Below are 6,154 nucleotides of genomic sequence, written 5' to 3'. Positions count from 1 at the left end.
AAAAAAATATTATATGGAATTGAACGAAAATGAAAATTTGCTTGATAATTCAACTACGCTTGTTGGAGAACAATAAAAACACTACACTCAACAAGCCACCAATAAAACTCAACTGCCTAACCTATAACCAAAGTCTCCTTTTAATTTGTTTTTAAAAAAAGCGCTTGACAAACTTGCCCCGCATGCCGAAGTTGCCCCGGTCTCCCCTACTATTTACTATAGGAATACTAAGTCCAATTCCGATAATTATTGGGCAGTGCTGGCTATGCGGGAACTGATTTAAAACTGTTCGTGTAGCTGATAACGGTTGTCTATTGTTATCTGAAGACACACAGCACAAGTCAACTTCCTATACTTCCTGTGTTAAAGAAAGTTGACGACCTGAACAATCAACGACCGGATTACCGACTCGGTAGTGGCGCTGAGTTCGCTCGGCGTCATTTAGACGTCACAACAAGAACCATGACACGATGTTATTCAAATTAGATTTCGATGCGCATGCGAGTAAGATACTACTTCTGGTTTTCGATACATATCGCAATTCAACTTAAATCAAATTAATTAATAAAAGCCCCCGTTAATTGACATTCGCGTAATATAAATGATATCCACCATCCGGGTTTAAAGGTGCTTAACTCAAATTAAATAACGATAATTTATTAATATTAGGTGAATAGTTAATTATTAATAAAAATACTAAATAATAAATAAAACTCTGGTTTTACACCAAAACTGACACTAAAATTTAAAATAAAATCAAAATTAATTATTTAATTAAAATTTTTTTGGTCATCGCCCTTTTTGAAAGTGAATTGTTCCTGGAAAAACGGGCGGAAGCGCGACGGCACAGAGGGCACCGAAGAAAGAAGAAAGGCGAAGGAAGGTCGAAGCTGATGTGCCTCGGTAAACTGAAACCTGTTCTGCAAAGTATCTCAAGTACTTTACAGTGTACTTTACAAACAAACCTACCTTGTTATTGTATGCTAAATGTGTTATTTACGTTCGGTGATAAATGTGTTTAGGAAGATCCAGTTGCATCGTATGACTTAATTAACGAAAGAACCAGGACTACGGTCGCCACAATAACTTTCTTAAATAGGTTACAGTTCACTAACAAAATCACTTAAATTTTGTACCTTATAAAAAATTTTCTTGGAAGTGGATACGGGGAGTCCTCGTTCAACCCGGCTAATTACGACCAAAACTTTGCCAATTTAAGTGAACCTACGTAAAACGACTATAGACAATCATATTTAACATAAGACTATAGAAAATCATATTTAAAATGATTAATTCCGACTTCACTAAAGCAAAACGAAATAATAAACGTGAAAGAATTCTTTATTATCCCTATTTACACACATGTAAAATACTTATCAATATATTTGTACTGTACATCAGAAATTATTACTAAATATCATTTATAATGTAAAGTACGCTGTTTCCTGCAGTTTATTTTTTCATTTAATATTGTTTCATAACAAGATAATAAGTGTTTCATCCCGTGCTCGAAGTTTTCAGCACGTTCATAAACTCGATCGTTTTTAAGAAAATAATTGGCGATTTTCGCCACACTTCGCAATGTATCACGTAAGCCATCGATGGATAGCCCGTTTTCATTGGAAATATTATCCAACTCCTAATCACTGTCAATTGTATGCTTACATTATTTATATACAGTATTATAACTAGCAGCCGAGCCTGTCGTCCCTCAAACAAATAATAACATCATCAAATATTAAGATTAAAACTAAAAAACAATCTAATAGATTCTTTCGTACTTCTAACCTTTCTATTAAAATGTATTACGCTGTAGTATTTGATTTATATAACAAGAAAGGGCATCTTACGTAAAGGTTTATCACATCGAGTGACCAATCTAATATATTTTTAAAATTCTTTATTTCTTTACCGTACACAATTTAAAATAATTTCGAATATATAGCATACTAAATAATTATGTACGATGTTAAAAATTCTACAGTAATGTCACGAGAAGTTAAACATTTAACTTTCTTTATAATTCACAGATATTAAATGAGGTTTTCCGAGTCCAGGTAGAAAAAATTTGTTTTTCTATTGCCTTATTACCATTAACGATATTCGCAAACTGTTAGAAAGTTCGTGGTGCGAAGAAATAAAACAAATCCTTCGTTCTCTGTGAATTGTAATGTACTTTATAATTTTTTTCAAAATTATAATTGATAAGAAGATATTTGTTTAAATCATTTACACACTAATTTGTATCTTATTTAAAACCTAACACAGTTCAATCGAAAAGTTTCGTATCAAGTGTAAAATACGGCTCAAGGACAGTCAAATTATTGTGACGTAAACAAGATATATAAAAAAACTTGACAAACAACTAGTACGAGCAGCGATCAGTCAAATCCGTGGATGTGAATTTACAAGCATTAATGTAGAAGCAACCTCTCAAAGAAACAATCGAGAAAAGAATAATTTAAACAATTGGCATACGGAGAAACTTACGGGTGAAGGATGAGAGAAAAAGTTGAGAAACAGACAATTCGGAAGTGATTCACTCGAAACAGAACAACAGTTTAACAGATGATCATTTTGCCAAATCAAATACAAAATACAATTATAAATCAGTAAATACACTTATATCTTATCTACCCACGCGCCTATCACCGAGAGAAAGTTTACAAATTAAACGCGAGACAATGAATACCTGTGTTGTAGTTCTAATATAGGTCTTGATCAGGATGAGTCCTGTCCTGAGTCTCTGCGGTAAGTCGCTACTCCGACTTGAAGAAAGGAAATCGTCGTGACAGAGTTCTTGGGTCGAGGTGAAAACGTTCGTTGAGCCAGGTAAAACTTTCGACGTAAGAAGTTGTAAGTATTATTAAACAGTTTCGAGCCGTAGAGGGTCAGAGCCGGAAGGTCGACGTTGGCGGAGTACTGTGGTGAACGGTCACAACTCAATTAACGAACCAACGGACGAACTCTGTCACCTTCTCTCATCTTTCTCTTTTGGGGTCTCTTCCTCTCCATCCTAATGCAGAAATTTAAGAACTAGATTATGTTCTAATCTCCGATTTGTGGCGAAATTTCCTGCGATGAATAGGTTTTGCCGGAAGATGTGTCATTTACGAAGGAAACGTTATCAATGAGAAAATCTTCTGAATTTCCTCGGTTATATTTTCATCTCGGACTTAAATGATTTTTTCGAACATATTTTATATTTTTAATATTTTATAAATTTCGCCATTTTAAACAAAATGCACTGAAGCTTACTATAAAAGGAAGGGGACTAAATATGTTTAAACACGATGTTAAATGACAACGTACAAGTAAAGTGTCCGGTTCAAGAAGTCGTCTGTTAATTGTGTCCAATTAAAATCAAACGGGGTTTTATATACTTTTCAAATATTTGAGAACAGACGGAAGACAAAAACGCTTCTTCCTCAACCATCATTTCAAAATTAGCAACTCCAGTCCTTCTATCACCCTCAATTCGACCTAATAAATATGCATCTGCTGTCACTAACGTCCTCGCAGCGAAAGAGTAGACACGAGTCAGCCTGAACTAGAAGAGTCTATGTCAGATAAAAAGGACGAAAGGAGTTAATAGAAATTTATAATTGTCGTTATACTTCGAGAGACACCAGAAGTCGAAAGAACTACTTCATATTCGCATACGCGATCTCGGCCACTGGCCATCTCGTTTTTTCGGATGCGAGATCTAGCGGGCTTTTTAACAATACTAGAAACTGCAAATTTACACTTATCGTACGGTACTTGGAATTTTTAAAACACATACTTGCAAACTGTACTATAAAAATAACGCTATTGTAAGCCGGTAATAAATATGAATTACTGCACTTTATCTGGGGGATGACTGGAAAAACAAGTCAGCTATGTTGCCGTTTATCTGGTTCATTATGTCACACCAACCGCTCGGCCATTTACGGTACTGTAAACGCATGGTTTACATTACCGTAAATATCAAAAGATTCTCCAATTTGTTCCCTTTTAATAATAGTGCCTTAATGACAATACAGATGCAGCTGCCACCTGCGAACTACTCTAATCTAGAGCTAATTGTCACTCTCGTCTGTTTGATGCGCTATCTTCGATCTGAGAATACCTTTCACCGTGTAAAGAACAATCAAATCGGCGTGTAGGGTAGGACAGTTACTGACAAGAGTGCCCGTATATTGGAACACTCAAACACGTTCCTTTTTTTGTCTCTGGGTTGACTGTTTCCTAATTTCCAAGGATGGTGATGTACCAAATTTATCAATAAGCAGTAGGAAACTTACGACTTTTAGATGGCTAGTATGCAAATATAAAATAAACTAATGAAAGATATTTGTGCATTATCCCTTGTAACGGTTTTTATTAGTTATTGTTTGTCTCATGTTGATCAAAACCAAATTCCTTGTTTTTCAGGCCAAGTTAGCTCCGAGTGCAACCAGAGCCATCTTATAGGAGTGCCGATGGGATATTCGATCATAGTGCGAAGCTTCTTGCATAATGCACGATGCACTTTTTTCATAGCTTGTTTCTCCTTTTCTATAGTTTGGGGGCGCCGCTGGACCGTAATAAATAGACGTCCGGATTAACTTATATATCTTCACTCGCTCGATGTTCTCCGCTTTGTCGAGTAAAGGTAAGTGCTGTGATTAACTCGCCCCACCTCTTACGTCACATTTCCGCTTAGTCACTAATAAAAATTCGACCGTTCATCGGACACTTTTACATACGCACTTCTATGTTACTACGTTACTAATAATGCCACTTCTATACAATCATCTATGCGACTTCAGATAATAGAAACGCCACTAAGATCAATTAATTAACGGTCTTATTATTTATAAAAGATATTTATTACACTACACGACGGTCTGATATTACTACTTTGACTAACGTCAACGTTTCGGTATTCAATGGCAGCGTCGCATATTCGAGCATCAATCGTAAGTAAGGGCATAAAAGATTTGTGAAATGCTCCGAATGTGTGACGCCAGCTTCCCTTTACCCTTCGATATAGAAATTTCGATATTACGAAAACATGTAAAAACTCGACTTTCAGGTTCCGGTAAATCTGTTACACATTTGACGGTTTGAGATGTATTATTAATTTCAATTAAATTTGTGCGAAGTCTAATAGTCGAATACTAAAATACCTCTACATAGTAACAAATACTCTTACAATATACAGTGCCTTACAGATTTTGAGTGTCTTTTAACCGTAAATTTTAATTTTAGTCTAGTATTTAATAAAACAAGAAACCTGAAATATTTTTTACAACACAAACATTTAACATACTTTCTATCGCTATTCGAATATAAATGAACTAACCTGAAAAAGTATCGTCTCTTCTTTTTCTATTACGTTACTATTCTTCTTAAGACCAATTTTTTATTTTTCAAGTTTAACGAGTTACTGGGTCAATGTTTTCCATCATGCGCCAGTCTCGCCTTAGGGATATTCGCATTCCGATTAACAAAACGCTTCTTCTCGTGTTTGATTAACAATTCAAAAATTTACTTTCGTAGTTATTTAGTAAATAAATGTGTGCTTAAGGATTGGTGGTCGAAATTGGGTGTCTTCGAGTGAATACAACTGTCGTGCGTGATTTTATCCGTGCCGATTCCTAAACCAGCATTCATGTAACTGTTACGGAACAGGATCGATTCACCTTGGCCAAATACGGCCTTTTTCCCGCTTTTTTAAATGGTACGCCCTCTCTCGGATCCTCCTAGCGCCACCGCTAACGCTACAGTATCTGTTTATATACATAAAGAAATTTGCATTGAAAAAAAACACAAGTAGACATTCACAACCAGTTTCATCTATACCATTTGATTAATACGTCTAACATCGGAATGAAGAAAACCTCAATTGCAGCCATTATTTTTTTTTCTCTGAAGATTTCGTCCAAGATTTCGCAATTTTCATTTACTTGTTCGCTGTTATCTACATAAATTTTAATACTAGTTTTAAAGATCCAAATTACTTTTTAAATTAAATGAAAATTATTTCTACTTTCGACGATAATGAAAGAAACGCATTCGGCTTCGGTACAATTATTATTATTATTATTTTGAATTTTTAAATTATTTTTATTAATTATAATTTTTACTTTCTACGTAGTTTCGTCCTAAATATCTCTCTCGCCCAAAG

General features: G+C 34.9%; 1 protein-coding gene across 2 annotated transcripts in view; it reads right to left on the bottom strand.

Annotated features, from left to right (window-relative positions):
- LOC111629329 (patched domain-containing protein 3-like) overlaps positions 1 to 5,457 on the bottom strand; it is a 17,046-nt gene extending 11,589 nt beyond the window's left edge. Inside the window, exon 1 of one of the 2 annotated variants that reach the window (XM_023373218.1) lies at positions 5,330 to 5,457. The gene's annotated coding sequence lies outside the window, so the exon portion shown is untranslated. Of the gene's footprint in view, positions 1 to 2,692; positions 2,976 to 5,329 lie in introns of those variants that run through there. The other variant, XM_023373219.1, reaches the window with a different exon arrangement.
- Between the last annotated feature and the right edge of the window lie 697 nt (positions 5,458 to 6,154).

Source organism: Centruroides sculpturatus, unplaced genomic scaffold (genome assembly GCF_000671375.1).
Source record: "Centruroides sculpturatus isolate CEXI.00-Female unplaced genomic scaffold, Cexi_2.0 scaffold395, whole genome shotgun sequence".
In the NCBI taxonomy this organism is placed as follows: Eukaryota; Metazoa; Arthropoda; class Arachnida; order Scorpiones; family Buthidae; genus Centruroides; species Centruroides sculpturatus.
The sequence above is the reverse complement of the archived record's forward strand: the minus strand, read 5'-3'. Positions and strand labels throughout refer to the sequence as shown.